The sequence below is a fragment of the Pelophylax lessonae genome, assembly GCF_965119305.1.
Source record: "Pelophylax lessonae genome assembly, chromosome: 8".
NCBI classification, from domain to species: domain Eukaryota; kingdom Metazoa; phylum Chordata; class Amphibia; order Anura; family Ranidae; genus Pelophylax; species Pelophylax lessonae.
In genome coordinates, this window is record NC_138775.1 from 276,316,904 (window position 1) to 276,340,150 (window position 23,247).

Here is a 23,247-nt window from a genome sequence, read left to right on the forward strand (position 1 = left end):
TCATCTGACCAGAGCACCTTCTTCCACATGTTTGGTGTCTCCCAGGTGGCTTGTGGCAAACTTTAAACGACACTTTTTTTGGATATCTTTAAGAAATGGCTTTCTTCTTGCCACACTTCCGTAAAGGCCAGATTTGTGCAGTATACGACTGATTGTTGTCCTATGGACAGAGTCTCCCACCTCAGCTGTAGATCTCTGCAGTTCATCCAGAGTGATCATGGGCCTCTTGGCTGCATCTCTGATCAGTCTTCTCCTTGTATGAGCTGAAAGTTTAGAGGGACGGCCAGGTCTTCGTAGATTTGCAGTGGTCTGATACTCCTTCCATTTCAATATTATCGCTTGCACAGTGCTCCTTGGGATGTTTAAAGCTGGGGAAATCTTTTTGTATCCAAATCCGGCTTTAAACTTCTCCACAACAGTATCTCGGACCTGCCTGGTGTGTTCCTTGTTCTTCATGATGCTCTCTGCGCTTTAAAGGACCTCTGAGACTATCACAGTGCAGGTGCATTTATACGGAGACTTGATTACACACAGGTGGATTCTATTTATCATCATTAGTCATTTAGGTCAACATTGGATCATTCAGAGATCCTCACTGAACTTCTGGAGAGAGTTTGCTGCACTGAAAGTAAAGGGGCTGAATAATTTTGCACGCCCAATTTTTCAGTTTTTTATTTGTTAACAAAGTTTGAAATATCCAATAAATTTCGTTCCACTTCATGATTGTGTCCCACTTGTTGTTGATTCTTCACAAAAAATTACAGTTTTATATCTTTATGTTTGAAGCCTGAAATGTGGCAAAAGGTTGCAAAGTTCAAGGGGGCCGAATACTTTCGCAAGGCTCTGTAGTTCTTAATGACATTGGTTGTATGTTTGGGGTGATTGTCCTGCTGCAGAATAATTTTGGGGCAAATTGCATGCCTTTATGATGGTATGGAATGATGGCTAAGTATCTGCTTGTATTTGTCAGCATTGAGGACACCTTTGATCCTGACCACAAGGAACCTTCAACATGCTTCAAAGGTGCAGACACTTATTCTTGTACCGCTCTCCAGCCCTTCCCCGAATAAACTGCCTCCTGCTACAGCCAAATATTTCACATTTTGGCTCATTAGTCCAGAGCACCTGCTGCCATTTTTCTGCACCCCTGTTCCTATGTTTTGGTGCATAGTTGAGTTGCTTAGCCTTGTTACCATGTCGGAGGTAGGGTGGCTTTTTGGCCGCAATCCTTCCATGAAGGCCACTTCTGGCTAGACTTCTCCAGACAGTAAACGAGTGTACCCGGGTGCCACTGGTTTCCACCAGTTCTGTGCTGATGGCACTGCAGGACATCTTCCGATGTAGAAGGGAAGTAAGCATGATGTGTCTTTCATCTGCTGCATTAAGTTTCCTTGGCTGACCACTGAGTCTATGGTCTTCAGCATTGCCTGTTTCTCTGTGCTTCTTCAAAAGAGCTTGAACAGCAAATCTTGAAACTAGTGATCGACCAATATCGTTTTTTTTTAAAGCCGATACCGATATTTTGGCCATTGAATATCTGTATCGGCCGATATTGGCCGATTTATTTGTACATTTAACATTTTTTTTTTTTTATATTTCTTGACAGGTACTGTTGTGGAGGGATCTGTGGGTCTAAAAGACCCCAAACCCCTCCTCTGCACATTTAAAATGCCAAATTTGGCTGTTTTGAATGCTGTAATTTTTTTGGATTTGCTGCCGAGTACCCGGAAATGGTATGACATCACTTCTGAGTTTTACATGGAGACCTGATCAGAGCCAAATGTGGCTTTGATCGGGTCTTCGGCAGCCGTGCAGACTGGTTGCCCGGGTCTCCCCTTGGGACGGGAGACCTGGGCGAGCTGCAGAAGGCGGCGGGAGGGGGGGGGGGACGTCCCCTCCTGCTCCTTGTAATGACAGCAGAGCGGCTTCTCAACCTCATCAGTTGTCATTACAAGACAGCCGTCCCTCGGCTATGGACACCGGCACCGGGGTGATGCCTCTAGCTGCCGGCATCACTCCGGTGCAAGCACTTTCCCGAAATACCGGCAATATCGGTAACCTCAGGGGCCTATTCTGATATATCGGGGGAAAGTGCATATCGCCCCCCGATATATCGGCATTGCCGATAATCGGTCGATCCCTACTTGAAACCCCAGTCTTTGCCTGGGAGAGACCTTGCTGATGTAGTATACCTACCTAGACTTACCTGTAATGTGAAACTGTCCTTAGTAGCAGAGTTTGGCTGTTCCTTACCCAGTTTTAGGCCTCCTACAGAGTTGTTTCTGCTTCACATGAAATTGATGATCATTAGCACCGGCTTAGTATAACTGGTTAATAATTCACCTGACTTTAATACTACAAAATCCCTGATAATGTGCAAGTGTACAAAAACTGCAAGTATAAGAACTAATTCTGGTTTGAAGCCAATAGGGTAATCATACTGATTTGATTTAGAGTTTTCTTCTGTTCATTTTGAATTTTGTAAATTGATACAAATAAAAAATGTAAATATATTTATCTTTAAAATCATTCTTACTTTACAACATTTCTTCCCACCTGCCTAAAACTTTTGCACAGTACTGTGTGATACACGAATAACAGTGATTACATGTGGAAAACCAAATTCATTATGGAGGTGAATGCAGTACTCTATCACTTTGTTCTAATATGAAGGAAAGCCATGAAGAGCGAAACTACTGGACTCATGGTGGAATCGATGATTTGATTACTACAGGATTTTAAACATCAACTTTAGGTCATCTGGGCAGGCAGCTATTGCAATATGCTAGGTGTGTGTGAGATGTGTATAGATCCACATTGATCCTTGACACTTTTATTACATTCTTCAGAGGATATGCAATGAATAACCGTTAGGGGATCATAATAAGTTTTTTCGCCTCATTGGAGAACAGTCTTTGTATTTTTGTGCCTATATACAGTACATAGGGAGGACATAACTTGTATGCACCAACCTATATTGTTCTTGGCAGGGCTTTTTTTCAGCGGGAACGCGGGGGAACGCAGTTCCGGCACTTCTAGCACTGAATGTATGCCATGGCAAGGGGTGCTAGAGGGTCTACTGATGCTGGATCTATTGATGCTGGAGGGGATCTATTTTTGGATGGCAATCTATTGTTGCTGGTGGAGGATCTTTTGATTCTGTGGGTTAATTGTTGCTGGAAGGGATCTACTGTTTTGGGAGGCGGTCTACTGTTGCTGGCTGCTAGAGAGTCTATTGATGCGGGCTGCTGGGTGATCTTTTGCTGCTGCTGGGGGTCTATTGCTGCTGTGCTGCTGGGGGGAGGGGGTATATTGCTGCTGGCTGTGGGGGATCAATTGTATTTCTTTTCTTGTTATCATAACCAAATTCCATACTTTCCACTACAAAATTATACTTGACTCTATATTCTCTAAAAAAGGGTTGTACTGGAAGCTGGGTAGGGGGTGGATCCAAGTGTCGGTGCTCAGAGGTGGGTAGGGGTGGAACCAAGGGTTAGTGCTCGGAGGTGGGTAGAGGGCGGAGTCACAAAGTAACTTAGAAAGGGGAGTTCCTGCACCTTTTCTCTGAGAAAAAAAGCCCTGGTTCTTGGACTATATTGAAACTTATTTCAGGATCTAGTTATAGAATGTTTGTTTTCTAGAGCAGTGGTTCTTAACCTTTCTTGTGGCCAGGGCCTTCCTTAAAGGACTAGGCACTATGTTGCTCTGCATTTGAAGGATCTCTACACCCAAAGCTGAACTAACTGTGCCTTCTGAGACTTACCTTCACTCTGTTTCTGACACTATTGAGTCCCCAGTGTTCCCCCACGTCCCATGTCTCCTCCACACAATCCAACTGCATACCTATGCCTCCAGACTCCAGCATCTACAGTGACCTCCTGTGCCCTCAGACATGCCTCTAATGACCCCTGCTGAGCCTCCTTGTGACTCTTAGGTCTCCAGGGACCCCAGCTTCTCCAGTGACCCCTCCACTCTTGTGTCACCAGTGACCCATGTATCTCCAATAAAACCAGCATCTGCAGCGACCCTTGGTATGCCTCCAGTGACCCCTGGGTGTCCAGTGACCCCAGCTTCTCCACTGACCACTGTGCTCCTGGGTCTCCAAGAACTCCTATGTCTATAATGACTGCTGTGTCTTCATTGGTGCCTGTGTCTCCAGTGACCTCTGTGTCTCCAGTGACCTCTGTGTCTCCAGTGACCTCTGTGTCTCCAGTGACCTCTGTGCATCTCCAGTGACCCCTGCTGTGCCTCCAGTGATTGCTGGTTATCCAGGGATCCAGCTTCTCCACTGACCACTGTGCTCCTGGGTAAGGTGACCAGATTTTAAAAATGAAATTGGGGGACAATTGTTTTTTTTTTTCACAAATGGCACAGGACTGCATAATACACAGAGCGCTGGGCATAGGACTGCATAATACACAGAGCGCTGGGCATATGACTGCATAATACACAGAGCACTGGGCATAGGACTGCATAATACATAGAGAGCTGGGTACAGGACTGCATAATACACAGAGCGCTGGGCATAGGACTGCATAATACACAGAGTGCTGGGTACAGGACTGCATAATACACAGAGCGCTGGGCACAGGACTGCATAATACACAGAGTGCTGGATACAGGACTGCATAATACACAGAGCACTGGGCACAGGACTGCATAATACACAGAGCGCTGGGCACAGGACTGCATAATACATAGAGCGCTGGGCATAGGACTGCATAATACACAGAGCGCTGGGCATAGGACTGCATAATACACAGAGTGCTGGGCACAGGACTGCATAATACACTGAGTGCTGGATACAGGACTGCATAATACACAGGGCGCTGGGCACAGGACTGCATAATACACAGAGTGCTGGATACAGGGCTGCATAATACACAGGGCGCTGGGCACAGGACTGCATAATACACAAAGCACTGGGTACAGGACTGCATAATATCCAGAGCGCTGGGCACAGGACTGCATAACACACAGAGCACTGGGCACAGGACTACATAATATACAGGAAGGAATTAGGCATAGAGTCCAGGGTTCAGAGGTTTGCTATGCACAAAGGACACTTCTGCCCCCACATCCATAGCTCACCTCGGCACCCTTCTCTCACAGATTATCTCTGCAGCCACCTCTTAGCCCTTCCCCCACAACAGCTCAACTCTCCATCTCTCCATGCAGCTACATCAGTTCTGGCCCCCTGCTCCCCCACTGCCCTCACCTGTGTACTAACAGACCCCCCCCCCCCCAACTACTCACCTCCCGGTCTCAGCCCTCCACACAGTCAATTTTTGGCTCTGCCTCTCCTCCACTGAACAACAGCAGGAGCAGCAGTGAAATCGTCCAGCAGGGGGCGTCTGCAGGTGAGCCACCAGGCTGTTTCTCAGCCAGCATGGGATGCCCTGTCTACAATAATCCGGCCATGAATTCGGGTACAACACTCAGGAGAGCTTTGGACCGGGGACAGTGTCCTCAATCTGTCTGGTCACCCTACTCCTGGGTCTCCAGTAACTCTTACGTCTCCAGTGACTGTTGTGTCTTCATTGATACCTGTGTTTCCAGTGACCTCTTTGTCTCCAGTGACACCTGCCCTCCTGTGTCTCTAGGGACCTCTTTGTCTCCAGTGACGCCTGACCTCCTGTGTCTACAGTGTCCTCTGTGTCTTCGATGACACCTGCACTCCTGTGTCTCCACTCTCCAGTAACCTCTGTGTCTCCAATGACACCTTGCACTCCTCCGTCTCCAGTGACCTCTGTGTCTCCAATGACACCTTGCACTCATCTGTCTCCAGTGACCTCTGTGTCTCCAATGACACCTTGCACTCATCTGTCTCCAGTGACCTCTGTGTCTTTAAAGACATCTTGCACTCCTGTGTCTCCAGTGTCCTCTGTGTCTCCAATGACACCCGTACTTCTGTGTCTCCAGGGACCTCTGTGTCTACAATTGCACCTTGCACTCCTGTGTCTCCAGTGACCTCTCTGTCTCCAGTGACCTCGTCGTCTCCAGTGACACCTGCCCTCCTGTGTCTCCAGTGACCTCTATGTCTCCAGTACCACCTTCACTCCTTTGTCTCCAGTAACCTTTTTATCTCCAATGACACCTGCCCTCCTGTGTCTCCAGTGATCTCTGTGTCTTTAAAGACATCTTGCACTTCTATGTCTCCAGGGACCTCTGTGTCTCCACTGACACCTTGCACTCCTGTGTCTCCAGTGACCTCTCTGTCTCCAGTGACCTCTCTGTCTCCAGTGACCTCTCTGTCTCCAGTGACACCTGTAATCTTGTGTCTCCAGTAACACCTGCCCTCCTGTGTCTTCAGTGACCTTTATGTCTTTAATGACACCTTGCCCTCCTGTGTCTCCAGTGACCTCTATGTCTCCAGTACCTCCTTCACTCCTTTGTCTCCAGTAACCTTTTTATCTCCAGTGACACCTGCACTCCTGTGTCTCCAGTAACCTCTGTGTCTCTAATGACACATTGCACTCCTTTGTCTCCAGTGACCTCTGTGTCTTCAATGATACCTGCATTCCTCTGTCTCCAGTGTCCTCTGTGTCTTCAATGACACCTTGCACTCCTGTGTCTCCAACGACCTCTGTGTCTTCAATTACACCTTGCATTCCTGTGTCTCCAGTGTCTTCTGTGTCTCCAATGACACCTGCATTCCTGTGTCTCCAGTAACCTCTGTGTCTCCAATGACACCTTGCACTCCTGTGTCTCCAGTGACCTCTGTGTCTTTAAAGACATCTTGCACTCCTGTGTCTCCAGTGTCCTCTGTGTCTCCAATGACACCCGCACTTCTGTGTCTCCAGGGACCTCTGTGTCTCCAATGACACCTGCAATCCTGTGTCTCCAGTGACCTCTTCGACTCCAGTGACACCTGCCCTCCGGTGTCTCCAGTGACCTGTTTATCTCCAGTGACACCTGCCCTCCTGTGTCTCCAGTGACACCTGCCCTCCTGTGTCTCCAGTGACCTGTTTGTCTCCAGTGACACCTGCCCTCCTGTGTCTCCAGTGACACCTGCCCTCCTGTGTCTCCAGTGACACCTGCCCTCCTGTGTCTCCAGTGACCTTTGTGTCTTTAATGACACCTTGCACTCATTTGTCTCCAGTGTCCTCTATGTCTCCAGTAACACATGCACTCCTTTGTCTCCAGTAACATTTTTTATCTCCAGTGACACCTGCACTCCTGTGTCTCCAGTGACCTCTGTGTCTCTAATGAAACCTTGCACTCCTTTGTCTCCAGTGACCGCTGTGTCTTCAATGACAACTGCACTCCCTGTGTCTCCAGTGTCCTCTGTGTCTCCAATGACACCTTGCACTCTTGTGTCTCCAGTGACCTCTGTGTCTTTAAAGACATCTTGCACTCCTGTGTCTCCAGTGTCCTCTGTGTCTCCAATGACACCCGCACTTCTGTGTCTCCAGGGACCTCTGTGTCTTCAATGACACCTTGCACTCCTGTGTCTCCAGTGACCTCTCTGTCTCCTGTGACCTCTGTGTCTCCAGTGACCTCTTCGTCTCCAGTGACACCTGCCCTCCTGTGTCTCCATTGACCTGATTGTCTCCAGTGACACCTGCCCTCCTGTGTCTCCAGTGACCTTTGTGTCTTTAATGACTACTTGCACTCCTGTGTCTCCAGTGACCTCTGTGTCTCCAATGACACCTTGCACTCCTGTGTCTCCAGTGACCTGATTGTCTCCAGTGACACCTGCACTCCTGTGTCTCCAGGGACCTCTGTGTCTCCAATGACACCTTGCACTCCTGTGTCTCCAGTGACCTCTCTGTCTCCAGTGACCTCTGTGTCTCCAGTGACACCTGCAGTCCTGTGTCTCCAGTGACCTCTGTATCTCCAATGACACCTGCACTCCTGTGTCTCCAGTGACACCTGCACTCCTGTGTCTCCAGTGACCTCTGTGTCTCCAATGACACCTTCACTCCTGTGTCTCCAGTGACTCTCTTTGTCTCCAGTGACAACTGCACTTTTGTGTCTCCAGTAACCTTTGTGTCTCCAGTGACACCTGCACCTCTGTGTCTCTAGTAACCCAAAAATCTTCAGTGTCTCCATTGAATCCCGTGTCTTCAGTGGCCCCCCACTTCTCTACTGACCCCTGCACCCCCGTGTCTCTAGTGACTCCTGTGTCACCCAATGAGTAAAGACTTCCAGTGACCTCAAAGCACCCTGTGCCTCCAGTGCATCTGAAGCTCCTCTGGTACACCTGTGTCACCCTGAAGTCTCAGGTATAGTCCTGTATTTCCAGGACTGTCTCTCAGTGGATACAAACCGAAGGGACTCAGCTCTAATGTTATTAATATTTTCATCCAGATAAGATCATTATAGTCCATTTTAGTCTTTAAAAAGAGGTACGGAGGATATGGGTGAGTTGAACTGAACGTATTCTCTCTTGAGAAGAGATAATTAAGGGGGACAATGATCTCCATGTAGAAATACATAAATGGCCCATATGGTGAGCCTTAAGATCATTGCTGGTCAGGTCCTCCCAGACGTGTCCAATTATGAAAAGTCTTAGGGAGACTGCAGAGTATATCAGAGGTGGGTAGGAGGCACGGGCTGCTGGAGAGGTCGGCATAGCGGCGCTTCTCTTGCAGGGTGAGACTGAAGGATTATTTTTAATGAACACATAACTGGATTGAATGACAATCTCTTGTATCTGCCTGGAATTAAATTTAAAGAAACTGACATCCCTTTGAGGATTATTGCTGCAAGAATCATTGTTTTCTCTATAATATTTTATTCTCTGAGGTGGCAGAAGGGGCACTTTAAAGGGAACCTATGCAGTGAAGCAAAACAACTGTGTTAGAAGGCTCTGATAGAAGCAGTTATTCTCAAACATACTGTATGTGTTATTGAACCCAAATGCAGCATGTCTCCCCTCACAGGTGTCTTGGTAATAGGTTCTCTTTAAAATAATGTAGAGGTTTGTGGTATTTTAATTGTACTGTTCAGTGGTAAGAAAGGTCTTACATTTTTTTTTTGGATATTAAATATGTAATATGGAGTTTTTTTTTTTTTTGTGGGAACGTGAAGGAACTCCGCTCCGGCACCTCCAGCACTGAATGTATGTAGAGGCAAGGAATGCTGTGGTCTACTCGGGGGTCTCAGTGCTCAGAGGTGGGTAGGGGGTGGAACCAAAGGACAATGCTCGGAGGTGGGAAGGGGATGAAACCAAGGGACAGTGGTCAGATGTGGGCAGGGGTGGAACTAAGGGATGGTGCTTGGAGGTTTGAAGGGAGTAAAACCAAGGGACGGTGCTCAGAGTTGGGTAGGGAGTTAAACCAAGGGACAGGTCTCAAATGTGGGTAGGGGGTGGAACCAAGGGACGGTGCCCAGAGGTGGGTAAAGGGTGGAACCAAGGGATGGTGCTCAGAGGTGGGTAAGGGGTGGAACCAAGGGATGGTGCTCAGATGTGGGTAGGGGGTTGAACCAAGGGATAGTCCTCAGAGGTGGGTAGGGAGTGGAACCAAGGGATAGTGCTCAGAGGTGGGTAGGGGGTGGAACCAAAGGACAATGATCGGAGGTGGGTAGGGGTTGGAACCAAGGGATGGTGCTCAGAGGTGGGTAGGGGGTGGAACCAAGGGACGGTGTTTGGAGGTGGGTAGTGGTGAAACCAAGGGACGAAGCCCGTAGATGGGTAGAAGGTGGAACAAAGGAACTGTATTTGGAGGTGGGCTGGGGGCGGAAGCAAGGGATGGTGTTCGGAGGTGGGTAGGGGGTGGAACCAAGGCACTGTGCTCGGAGGTGGGTAGGGGGTGGAACCAAAAGGACGGTGCTCGGAGGTGGGTAGGAGGTGGAAACAAGGGCAGTGCTTGGAGGTAGGTAGGGGGTGGAAGCCAGGGATGGCACTCAAATGTGCGTAGGGAGTAGAACCAAGGGACAGTGCTCGAAGGTGGGAATGGGGTGGAACAAAGGGCTGGTGCTCGGAGGTGGGTCAGGGGAGGAACCAAGCGATGGTGTTTAGAGGTGGGTAACAGGTGGAACCAAAGGAAGGTGCTCCGAGGTGGGAAGGGGGTAGAACCAAGGGACACTCCTCGGATGTGGGTAAGGGTGGAACCAAGGAACGGGGCTCCTGAGGTGGGTAGGGGGTGGAACTAAGGGACGGTGCTTGGAGGTGGTTAGGAGGGAGAACCAAGGGACGATGCTTAGAGCTGGGTAGGCGGTGGAACCAAGGGATTGTGCTTGGAGGTGAGTGGGGGTGGAACCAAGGGATGCTGTCCGGTGATGGTGGTGGTGGGGGGGGGGGGTTGAGACAATGGGATGACTCGGTAGGGGGCAGTACCTGCTCCTATTTTTTGAGAAAGAAGCCCTAGTAATATGTCATATATCTACATTCTATAAACTATTTGCACACTGAAAGTGGTGAACTTCAAACAGCAGCTCCAGCCTAGTCTACAGCTGTGCTGTGAAGCAGACCTTGAGGGTGGGGAGATTAGATTAACAACCCCATCTCGGCCTTCTCTCCTAGCTGGAGTTGAATCGTTAGTCATCAGTTATGTCACAAGCCATCACTTCATCCAGCCATGCTCTACCTGCATTGCATAGAGAAGCACAGTGACCCAGTGATGACATCATTGGTATGTGTTAAAAATGGAAAGGTGTTCTTTAAAAATGTATTTTGCATGTCAATGAGGGGGGGGGGGAGTCAGGGTAGGCAAAATATAAGCAGGTTAAACCTAAGTATTGAACAATGATATAAAACAGATTTTTGTATATGAAAGAAAAGAAAGAATGAAGTGAATGAAAGAAAACATGACCAGCAATCATTTTATATTGCATTAAAGAGATAAGCTGCCTAAAAATAGGTGGGCAATAAATAGATCACCTGCTCACCGCAATCCCAGTGTGCGCAGACGGAGAATACAGCTGCCAGCCAGCAGATGAGATATATACTCCAGCTATAGATTAACTCCCATGGGGGGGGAAGATATCATTGCTATAAAAATCCCTTATCAGAGCTGAGCTGGAACTGGGGGGAGAAGAGGACCTGTCATGGAATGCAGGTTAAAAGGGACACTAACCAATATCTTTATTCTCCAGTAATAATCCATACACATCCACTACTTGGCGACAAACTTCAGTGCCCCATATTCTCCATAGGCGACGCTTTAAAAAGCCCCCTATCAGTGGCGGCCCGTCCATTGGGGGCGCAGGGGCGCCGCCCCCACTTATCCATGCATCCGGCCCCCTAATCTACATGCAGGGCGCCGGACGCATGGATTCCAATGGGGTTTTTTTTTTTTTTTGAAGCACGTGATTAGAGCCAGAGGCTCTAATAGGCTTCAAAAAAGGGTGGGCTTGGGGCGCAGAGCCCACCCAGTTGTGTGACAATGGAGAATGAATATTCGCTATTGCCACAATGATTCTCCTCCTGGCCAATCAGGAAACGGGTCCTGAGACCCGTTTCCCGATAGGCCGAAAGGAGAACCCATGCTATTGGCCAAGGAGGAGCAGGAGGGAGGAGACGCAGGGGAAGCCCACGGAGGAGGCTGAGGGGGAAGCCGCCACCGCCTGCCCAGGGTGAGTGAGCCGGCGACCGGGGGGGTCGGGGGGGACGGGTGTGCGGGCTGGAGCTGGTGTGGTCTGGGGAGGGGGGGGGGTGGTGTGGTCCATCTACAGCCCCCCCGGCCGATGGAGCACCAGCCGCAATTGCCCCCTATAGGTCATCAGTTTAGTGTTACGGAGGGGGTCTGGTGCTAGAAATAATGCTCTCATTCCAATGTGTGCGGCGATACGTAACATTTGTATCGCAATCAACGTTTTCATGTGTAGCATCCTGAAAACATTTACGTTTGTACGTGCATATATGTTGGGGGGGGGGGCAATTTTATTTTGGAGGGGGGGATTTTATGTGCTTGGATGTAACTTTAACTTTTTACAAATAAAAATTATTATTTTTTTACTTATTATATATTATGTATATATTGTATATATACTGTAGCAGGCTGGCTTGAGTATCTCACCAAAAATGACATTTTTGTTGCAGGGGATGCCAGAAATCTGACTTGTATCTTAGTGCAGACTTCTGGGAAAATTGGTGAGCCAATCACACAAGCAGGAAATTATGTTTCTGTGGGTGTGGCCAGTATACATTCTGTGTACAGAACAGCTCCAGGCGGCCATATTGTATTGCATTTTAAGAAAATTACAACAGCTGCAGATTGAAAAGGAAAGGTAATTTTTACTAACATTCAATTACAATATGATTTGTGTAGCAATTGTATACACTATATTGTTTTTTCTTTATTTGCTATTTTTTTCCCCATGAAAGTGGAGTTACCCTTTGACCACTTGCCGACCAGCCATCGCAGATATACGGCGGCAGGTCAGCAGGTTCCCGAGAGACGACGTACCTGTACGTCGCTTTGCGGGAGCGATCATGGAGGCGTGTGCGCGCCCATTTGCCAGTGGGGAAGCTGATTTGCGGGGCTGGCGACCGCGAGTGCTCCCCGTGGACAGAGAACAGCAGTCTGCTGATGTAAACACAGCAGACTGTTGTTCTCTCAGCAATCATCACAGGGCTCCTGTGATCCTCCTATTAAGGCTACGTTCACATGTGGGAGCAGCGGATCACGGGCAGAATCATTTAGATTCTGCCCGCGTTCCAGAAATCATTGCAAATCGCGGGACGCCTGTGCAATGCCCGTGATTTGCAATGGCACCCCAAATGCTGTGCGATGTTGCCGCAATTTCCGCCTGCCGAATTGCGGGAACATCGCGCAAACAAAATCGCGGGACGCATGACGCCTAAAAAAGATACAAGAGCTTCTTTTGTGCGTTATGCGTCCCTCGATTTTGTTTGCGCGATGTTACCGCGATTCGGCAGGCAGAAATTGCGGCAACATCGCACAGCTTTTGGGGTTCCATTGCAAATCACGGGCATCGAACAGGCGTCCCGCGATTTGAAATAATTTCTGGATAGCGAGCAGAATCGCTGTGATTCTGCCCGTGATCCCCTGCGCCCACATGTGAACGTAGCCTTAGGAACACAGGTCCCTGTGATGATTCCATCAGCCCTTACCCCCAACAGTTAGAAAGCACCCCCTAGGTCACATTTAACCCTTTGATCGTCCCTGGTGTTAACCCCTTCCCCGCCAGTGTCATTATTACAGTAACAGTGCATATTTTTAGCACTGATTACTGTAGTAATGTCACTGGTCCCCCCCCCCAAAAGTCAAAAATATCAGTTAGGGGTCCGATCTGTCCACCGCAATGTCGCAGTCCCGCTAAAAATCGCTGATCGCCGCCATTACTAGTAAAAAATAAATAAATAAATAAAAATTACATAAATCTTTTACCAAAAATATGTAGCAGAATATAAATTGGCCTAAAATGATGAAAAAATTAGATTTTTACATTTTTTTTTTTTATTGGGAAGTTTATATAGCAGAAAGTAAAGAATATTGTTTTTTTTTTTTTTTTAGAATTGTCGTTCTTTTTTTGTAAAGCACCCTCCAGGATAGGTGCTAGAGAGTGAGTATAGTTTTCAGCTCTGTCTGCCTATAAGAGGAGCAGCAGGCAAATTCTATATTGCTTTCTGCTTAACAGAGAGCAGGATCTGCGAGTTAGGTCTGCTCATGGTGCTCAGTGTGTTATTCATGTGGTCTGGGGGAGGGTCCCCACTGATCCAATGGGGAGGCACATTGGACAGTGGAGGGAGCCTGGCCAATGAGTACAAAGGCTTTGTTACAGCTTCAGTGATTGGCACAGACTGACTGGTGCATTGTGGGGTGTGGTATAAAAGCCAGGAGCACATGTGCTCGGGGTCTTTGGCTGGTGAGCAGAGTCCCGGAAGGAGGGTGGTGGCTGCCTCCTCTTCTGCAGCAGTTGGAGTTTGGTCACGGGCAGTCGGAATGGTGAGCCAGAGGGAAGGAGCTGAACCCGGAGGTCCAGAAGAGCTGACTAGGAGGAGTTGAGACACCGGAGAACCTGAAAAGCAGTATCGCAAGTACAGGGGATCGTATCCAAGGGACCTGACCTGAGGGGGGCCACCCCAGGGTAGAGTAGTCAGAGGACGGATGTCAGCAGGTGGAGTGAAAGGGGGTGCTAGACGAGTACCCTGAAGATAAGTGCTAAGCAAGTGTCTATTCAGGAACTTTACCTCAGATTCATCTAGTGGCAAAGTGAAACTGTGGCCTAGCCGCATCCTCAGATAGAAGTCCTCAGCATTGTGAATAGTTCAAGTTCTGGAGTATCCCACTCTATCCCTTCTCCCATCCCCATATAAAATAAAACAACAAAACAACAACCCCTAGACTGTTATTGACTGAGCCAGAAAGTAAAGTGTTAGGTTTCTGCGTGCAGTTGCTACCGGTAACCCAAAAAGGTGAGAAATCCAGCAGCCGTCAAGGGGGCAGTCCTACATTTGTTTATAGCGCAAAAAATAAAAATCGCACAGGTGATCAATTACCACCAAAAGAAAGCTCTGTTTGTGGGGGAAAAATGACATCAATGGTATTTGGGTACAGCGTCGCACGACCGCGCAATTGTCAGTTAAAATAAGGCAGTGCCGAATTGCTAAAAATGGCCTGGTCATTAAGGGGGAAAATCTTCCAGTCCAGAAGTGGTTAAAGTGGTTGTAAACCTCAGACATATAATATGAATAAAGCACATCCCTCTATAGTGTGTACTTGTCTCTATCCAGAGCACTAAGTGTCATTTCTGTCTGCTGCTTCCTTCCTCTGCTATCAGCATGAATCACTTCTGACAAGTTTTCCTGACATCGAGAGAAAAAAATGGGGACAGGGGAGGGATCTCCAACTGATTGACAGCCTCAGCTCTGTTCCTGTGTGCTGGGTGAGGGGGGTGTGTCTCTCCCCTCCAATCACCTCTCAGAGCTCTCCTCACTGAGCTGTGCAGTGTGTAATTTCAGCTCTCTGCCCTCTTTTTTTCTGAATGCTCAGACAAGCTTTATAAATTCAGGACTTGGAACGAACGTAGAGAAGAGAAGACTGTAGATAAACAGATACAACTTATGGAGGAGGATCTTTTTTTTCATCTCTGTGTATCCCCTGAGGCCAGTCACTTAACTGGGTATAAGTAAGGTTATACAGCCACATTAAGGCATGAAAACATGCGCTTTAAAGCAAGACACCGGCTCCTATTTATTGATTTATCTCACAACTGTCAACCAGAATTTTCACATTGAATCCAATTAGAAGCATGTGTAAAAGCTGTGTGAAAAAAAACTATAAATAGAGCCTAGGTTGTGAATGGGCACTTGAAGTAAAAGAAATGATGTTAAAGAACACCTGCCATGAGGAAAATGGGGCATTGCTGAATTCCTTCTGAAAATGCTATTTACCTGGCTGCTTTTGGGTGCAATGCATCACTGACTGAAGCTGGCCATACATGGGTCAGGTGCTTTTTTTTTTTTTTTTTTTGTTCAACCAACAGGTTGAATGAAAGAACACTGATCTGATTCTCCATTCACACAGGGGGGGGGGGGGGGGGCTCGCCTGCTGTCAGAATACACAGATCAGCACTGCAGCCAGTACCCCGGCATTTATTGAGCAACAAAAAATGCCAACAGGGCCGAAAGTCAATCAGTAGACTGACTTCTGTTCAACCACAGTGGCCATACATGGATGGAAAATTGGTAGGTCTCGTCTTAACTGGCGGAATTTTGATCCATGTATGGCCAGTGTGAGCAGACATACAGCAGTTGGCATGAATTGCTATTTGCATACTTGTTCCAGGTCAGTGAAGCCAGAAAATCAGCCGAACAGCCAGGCACTCGGAATTTGGCACATGGCCAATATGACAGCTTTTCTGTCACCACCTAGAAGCAAAAGGTCACATGACCGAGCATCAAATTGATCTTTATATAATAAAGTGGTTAAATGGTTGTAAACCTTAGACATTAAATATGAACAAAGCATATCCCTCTATAGTGTGTACTTGTCTCAATCCAGAGCACTAAATGTAATTTCTCTCTGCTGCTTCCTTCCTCTGCTATCAGCATGGATCACTTCTGACAAGGTTTCCTGACACCAAGAGAAAAATGGTAACAGGGGAAGCATGGGCGTCCGCAGAACTTTTTTCAGGTGGGTCATCATTTTAAGGTCACCCATGCTCCGCCCATTTCACCCCCATAGATCCCCCTTTAGAGCAGGCCAGGTCAGAGTCCCCCATAGATCCCCTTTAGAGCAGGGTCCCCATAGATCCCCCTTTAGAGCAGGCCAGGGTCCCCATAGACCCCTCTTTAGTCTTACCTTTTTACCTATATTCGCCATGCTACCAGGTTTCCCTGCACCACCAGGTACTCCTCCAAGCACTCCCTGCAAAGAATATATATCTATAAATATATATATATATATATATATATATACTGTATATATATATATATATATATATATATATATATATAGCCGTGCTACCAGGTTTTGCTGCACCCCCAGGTACTCCTCCAAGCACTCCCTGCAAAGAATATATATATATGTGTGTATATAAATATATATATATATGTATATATATATATATATATATATATATGTGTATATATATATATATATATATATATATATATATATATATATATATATATATGTATAGCCAATATGAGATATATATATATATATATATATATATATATATATATATATATATATATATATATATATATATATATATATATATATGTATGTATAGCCAATATGATCACCTTTAGAGCAGGCCAGGATCCCCATAGATCCCCCTTAAGAGCAGATCAAGCCAGGGTCCCCCATAGATCCCCTTTAGAGCAGGGTCCCCATAGATATCCCTTTAGAGCAGGCCAGGCCAGGGTCCCCCCTAGATCCCCTTTAGAGCAGGGTCCCCATAGATATCCCTTTAGAGCAGGCCAGGCCAGGGTCCCCCCTAGATCCCCTTTAGAGCAGGGTCCCCATAGATCCCCCTTTAGAGCAGGCCAGTCCAGGGTCCCCCATAGATCTCCCTTTAGAGCAGGGTCCCCAAAGATTCCCCTCTTACAACAGGCCAGGAAACTTCCAGGGGGACGCCCATGAGGGGAAGGGACCTCCAGCTGATTGACGTCCTCAGCTCTGTTCCTGTGTGCTGTGTGGAGGGGGGTGTGTCCCTTCCCTCCAATCAGCTATCAGAGAAATGACATTTAGTGCTTTGGATTGACAAGTACACACTATGGAGGGATATGCTTTGTCCATATTTCATGTCTGAGGTTTATAGCCACTTTAATGAGGAGGGTTTAAAATTACCTTAGGTGAATACAACTTTCTCTTCTTCATTAACCTAAGTAAAAATCTATTTTGGAAAGTAAAAATGTTCTACTCCTTTAGTAAATCCATCCTAAAAAGTCAGCCAGGAGCAGTATGTTGCCATGAAGTTTCTATTACAGGAGTGGTAAAGCACCATCTCTCAACCTCCAATGTGTCCCCCTATAGAAGCACTTCTAGCAAATTCAAAGGGCACTTCCGCTCAACAAGTAAACTCTCATTAATCCTTCCGCAGAAGTTTCTATTACAGAAGATGGCCCTGGAGCACCATTCTTCAACTTCTGGTATTTACCCCAATAGGAACATTTCTAGAGAGAGTTTAAGAAGCACTATCGACCAATACGTCAAAATCTCAATAACCCTTCCACAGCTTATTCATTAAGCTAAGAAAAAATCCAATTTGCAAGTAAAACTTCTCTACTCCTTTAGAAAAATCCACCCTGAAGAGTCAGCCAGAAGCAGTACTATACAGCAAAGTTTCTACTACAGAAGATGGCTCAGGAGCACCAATCCTCAATTTCTGATATGACCCCCTATAGGGGCACTTTTAAGAAATTTAAGACCAACCAGCACTTCCGACCAACAAGCCAAACTATCAATAACCCCTCAGCAGAAGTTTTTGTTACAGAAGACGTCTCAGGAGCACCGTTTCCCAACCTCTAGTTTTTCCGCTTCAGGGATTATTCTAGGAGACTCAAGTGGCACTTTTGACCAACGAGCCAAACCGTTAAAAAATAACTCTTCTGCAGATTATTCATTAAGCTAAGTAAAAAATGTTCTATTTCTTTAGTAAATCCCCTTGAAGTGTCAGCCAGAAGCAATACTATGCTGTGAAGTTTCAGCTACAGAAGATAGCTTGAGAGCATCGTTCCTCAAACTCCGATATGCCCCCCTATAGGGGCACTACTAGGAAATTTGAGGGGGACTTACGACCAACGAGTTAGACTCTTAATAACCTCTCTGAAGTTTAAACATTAAGCTAAGTAAATATCCCTTTTCCAAAGCAAAAATGTTCTACCTCTTTAGTAAATCCACCATCAAGTGTTTGTCAGAAGTGTCACAATGATGTAAAGTTTCTACTACAGAAGGCTTGGAAGAACCATTCCTCTATCTACCATATGTCCCCCTATAGGGGCACTACTTGGAATTTCAAGGGCACTTTCAACCAACAATCTAAACTCTCGATTACCTTTCCACAGAAGTTTCTACTACAGAAACATCTCTGGAGCCCCGTTCCTCAACCTCCAGTATGTCCCTCTATAGCACAGGTGTCAAACACAAGGCCCGCGGGCCAAATGCGGCCCCCCAGGCCATTTCATGTGGCCCTCACACACCTCTCCTTCACCCCCCTTGTCTTTGCCCCCACCTTGTCTCTGTAGTTGGCAGCAGAGAGGAGAGAACTCCTAGATCCTTCACTACTCTGTGCAGCTGCAGAAAGGCTTGTCTTTGCCCACCCCCACTTCTCAGCAGTCCGCAGCAGAGAGGAGGGCAGAACTCCTCCTACAGATGCTGCACCTCTCTGTGCAGCTGTAACACCACGCTGCCTCTCCCTCCCCTTGTCTCAGCATTCAGCAGACTCTGGAAGCTGACTCCAGCCCTCCTCTGGTTCTCCTCCAGACCCTGCACTTCTTCCCAGATACACCCAGATTTTATTCCTGGGAGCAGCACAAGGTAAGGGGGTGCTATGTGATGTAAGGAAGGGTGCAAGACTCTTGACATCTGATGGGGGGGCTCTTGACATCTCATGTAAGGGGGCGTGGGGTGCTCTGGACATCTAATACTACAGATCTAACCGGCCCTTTGAGGGCAACCATAATGCTGATGCGGCCCACAATGAAATTGAGTTCGACACCCCTGCTCTATAGGGACAATTCTAGGAAGTTCAAGGGTCTAGAAAGTTCCTTTCTGATCAACAAGCCAACCTCTCAATACCCTTTCAACAGCTCATTCTTAAAGTTAAATAAAAGTACATTTTGCCAGTAAAAATTCTTTACTCCATGCTGAAGTGTCAGCCAGACGCGGTACTATGCAGTGAAGTTTTCACTAAAGAAGATGGCTCTAGAGCACCATTCTTCAACCTCCAATATGCCCCCCCCCCCCCCCCAGGGGTACTACTAGGAAATTTAAAGGGCACCTCTGATCAATGATTAACCATTCCACAGCTTATTCATTAAACTAAGTGAAATCCATTTTGCTAAGTTTGCAAATGCTCTACTTCTTTTGCAAATCCACCTTAAAGGGTCAGCCAGAAGCGGTACTATGCTGTGAAGTTTTTACTGCAGAAGACAGCTGTGGAGCACCAATCCTCAACCTCCAATATGTCCCTCTATATATGGACTCTTCTAGAATATTCAAGGGACACATCCAGCTAACAAGCAAAACTCTCAATAACCCTTCCACAGCTTATTCATTAGGGGTAAGTGAAAATCCATTTTGAATTTTGGCCCTCAACCTCTGATATGTTCCTCTATAGAGGCAGTACTAGAAAATTTGAGGGTCACCTCTTACCAATAAGTCAGACTTTCAATGTTCTACTCTTATAGTAAATCCACACTGAGGTGTCAGCCAAGAGTAGTACTAGCCCTGTAGATTCTATTACAGGAGATATCTCTGAAGGACCGTTCCCCAACCTCTGATATGTGTCCCTATAGCGGCACTTCTAGGAAATTCAAGAGGCACTTCTTACCAATGAGCCAAACTCTCAATAACCCTTCTGCAAAAGTTTTCATTACAGAAGACCTCTTGGGAACATCTTTCTACAACCTCCAGTTTTCCCCTGTAGGGACTATTTTAGGAGGTTCAAGAGACACTGTTGACCAACAAGCCAAACTCTCAAAAACCCTTTCACTTACCTTAATAAAAAAACTGTGGAAGTAATATTTCTATACTACTTTAGTGAATCCACCGTAAAGTGTCAGCCAGAAGCAGTACTATGCTGTGAAGTTTCTACCTCCGATATTTTCCCCTATAGGGGCAGTACTAGGAGATTTGAGGGTCATTTCCAACCAATGAATCTGACTCTCAATGCTCTACTGCTTGAGTAAATCCACCCTTAAGTGTCAGCCAGGAGCGGTACTATGTCTGAAGTTTCTTTTACAGGAGAGGGCTCTGGAGCACAACTCCTCAACCTCCGATATGTCCCCCCTATAGGGACCCTTCAAGGCAGTATAAGAGGCACTTTCGACCAACATGCCAAACTCCTTATAACCCTTCCACTGCTTATTCCTTAAGGTAAGTAAAAATATGTTTTGCAAGTAAAAATTCTCTACTCCTTTAGTGAATCCACCCTAAAGTGTCAGCCAGAAGCAGTACTATACAGTACTGTGAAGTTTCTACTACAGAAAATGACCCTCAACCTTTGATTTGTTCCCCTATAGGGGCAGTACTAGGAAATGTGAGGGTCACTTCCGACCAAAACTCTCAATGTTCTATTCCTTTAGTAAACCCACCCTGAAGCGTCAGCCAGGAGCGGTACTATGCTGTGAAGTTTCTACTGCCGATATTTTCCCCTATTGGGGCAGTACTAGGAGATTTGAGGGTCATTTCCAACCAATGAATCTGACTCTCAATGCTCTACTGCTTGAGAAAATCCACCCTGAAGTGTCAGCCAGGAGCGGTACTATGTCTGAAGTTTCTATTACAGGAGAGGGCTCTGGAGCACAACTCCTCAACCTCCGATATGTCCCCCCTATAGGGACTCTTCAAGGCAGTATAAGAGGCACTTTCGACCAACATGCCAAACTCCTTATAACCCTTCCACTGCTTATTCGTTAAGGTAAGTAAAAATCTGTTTTGCAAGTAAAAATTCTCTACTCCTTTAGTGAATCCATCCTAAAGTGTCAGCCAGAAGCAGTACTATACAGTATTGTGAAGTTTCTACTACAGAAAATGACCCTCAACCTTTGATTTGTTCCCCTATAGGGGCAGTACTAGTAAATTTGAGGATCACTTCCGACCAAAACTCTCAATGTTCTATTCCTTTAGTAAACCCACCCTGAAGTGTCAGCCAGGAGCGGTACTATGCTGTGAAGTTTCTACTGCCGATATTTTCCCCTATAGGGGCAGTACTAGGAGATTTGAGGGTCATTTCCAACCAATGAATCTGACTCTTAATGCTCTACTGCTTGAGAAAATCCACCCTGAAGTGTTAGCCATGTCTGAAGTTTCTTTTACAGGAGACGGCTTTGGAGCACCACTCCTCAACCTCCAATATGTCCCCCCTATAGGGACCCTTCAAGGCAGTATAAGAGGCACTTTCGACCAACATGCCAAACTCCTTATAACCCTTCCACTGCTTATTCCTTAAGGTAAGTAAAAATCTGTTTTGCAAGTAAAAATTCTCTACTCCTTTAGTGAATCCACCCTAAAGTGTCAACCAGAAGCAGTACTATACTGTGAAGTTTCTACTACAGAAAATGACCCTCAACCCCTGATTTGTTCCCCTATAGGGGTAGTACTAGGAAATTTGAGGGTCACTTCCGACCAAAACTCTCAATGTTCTATTCCTTTAGTAAACCCACCTTGAAGTGTCAGCCAAGAGCGGTACTATGCTGGGAAGTTTCTACTGCTGATATTTTCCCCTATAGGGCCAGTACTAGGAGATTTGAGGGTCATTTCCAACCAATGGATCTGACTCTCAATGCTCTACTGCTTGAATAAATCCACCCTAAAGTGTCAGCCAGAAGCAGTACTATACAGTATTGTGAAGTTTCTACTACAGAAAATGACCCTCAACCTCTGATTTGTTACCCTATAGGGGCAGTTCTAAAAAATTTGAGGGTCACTTCCGACCAAAACCCTCAATGTTCTTTTCCTTTAGTAAACCCACCCTGAAGTGTCAGCCAAGAACAGTACTATACTGTGAAGTTTCACTACAGAAAATGACCCTCAACCTCTGATTTGTTACCCTATAGGGGCAGTACTAGGAAATTTGAGGGTCACTTCCGACCAAAACTCTCAATGTTCTATTCCTTTAGTAAACCCACCTTGAAGTGTCAACCAGGAGCAGTACTATGCTTGAAGTTTCTATTAAAGGAAACGGCTCTGGAGGACTGTTATTTAACCTCCGATATGTGTCCCTATAAGGGCACTTCTAAGAAATTCAAGGGGCACTTCCCACCAAGAGCCAAAATCTCAATAATCCTTCCACATCTTCTGATAATGATACAATGTATCCCGAACATCCTTAAATTGCTCTTTTTTCTGCTAAGGGCTCACTTGCATAATTCTGCACACATTCAGGAGCTGCCGGGAGCAGACAGGCACACTTTCAAGAGATGCTTGAGAAGAGCGCCTGCACTTGGTAAACATTTGCCATTTTAAAGGGTCCCTGACCTAACGAGGTTGGGAAAACCCTTGATCCGGGAATGAGGCTTCAGGAAAACAACACCAGGCTCTTCATGGCTGAAGCGGAACGCATGGATTTCAATGGAAAGGCAAAGCACTCACCCGCTCGTCTTCAGCTAAGGAGCTTCGCACTTGTTCATCGCCGTCTTATTGTCCTATGACAGGCATCCCTGGGAGGTGACATGGGAGGACGGAGTAGAGGCGAGGATGCTTTGGGTCGGATCTCATTCATAAGACACGCTCCTTCCACTTACACACCCGCCGACGGCGAGCCCACTCCAAATTGGCCCTCCTTCCCCATCTGGCAGGCTGAAGGTACAGGCAGGATCAGTACGCCGCACACACAGCTCTCTCTGGGAATTCAAAGCCTTTATATCCCCCTCAACCCCCTCCCGTCCTCTCTTCTCCGGCTCCAAACAAAGAGCACCTCTCCTCAACTTCCACAATGCTGCTCTCTCTTCCTGACACCCCCCGATATTTTATTATAGAGGGTACAATTATCTTCCGTGTATGAATCATTGGGATGTCAGGTGAGCCAAGGGAATGCAGCCCCCCTCCCCCTCCTTGACTTCTAGTAAGCAGCAGCTTTATGCAATGGCACTACTTAATGATGGGGTCCTTCAAGTGGACCGGTCATCTGAATGCTAGTAAGCAGCAGCTTTATGCAATG

General features: G+C 46.7%; 1 protein-coding gene across 1 annotated transcript in view; it reads right to left on the minus strand.

Moving 5' to 3' along the window:
- PDE4B (phosphodiesterase 4B) overlaps positions 1-22,811 on the minus strand; it is a 711,253-nt gene extending 688,442 nt beyond the window's left edge. Inside the window, exon 1 of the mRNA XM_082264993.1 lies at positions 22,680-22,811. The gene's annotated coding sequence lies outside the window, so the exon portion shown is untranslated. The remainder of the gene's footprint in view (positions 1-22,679) is intronic.
- Between the last annotated feature and the right edge of the window lie 436 nt (positions 22,812-23,247).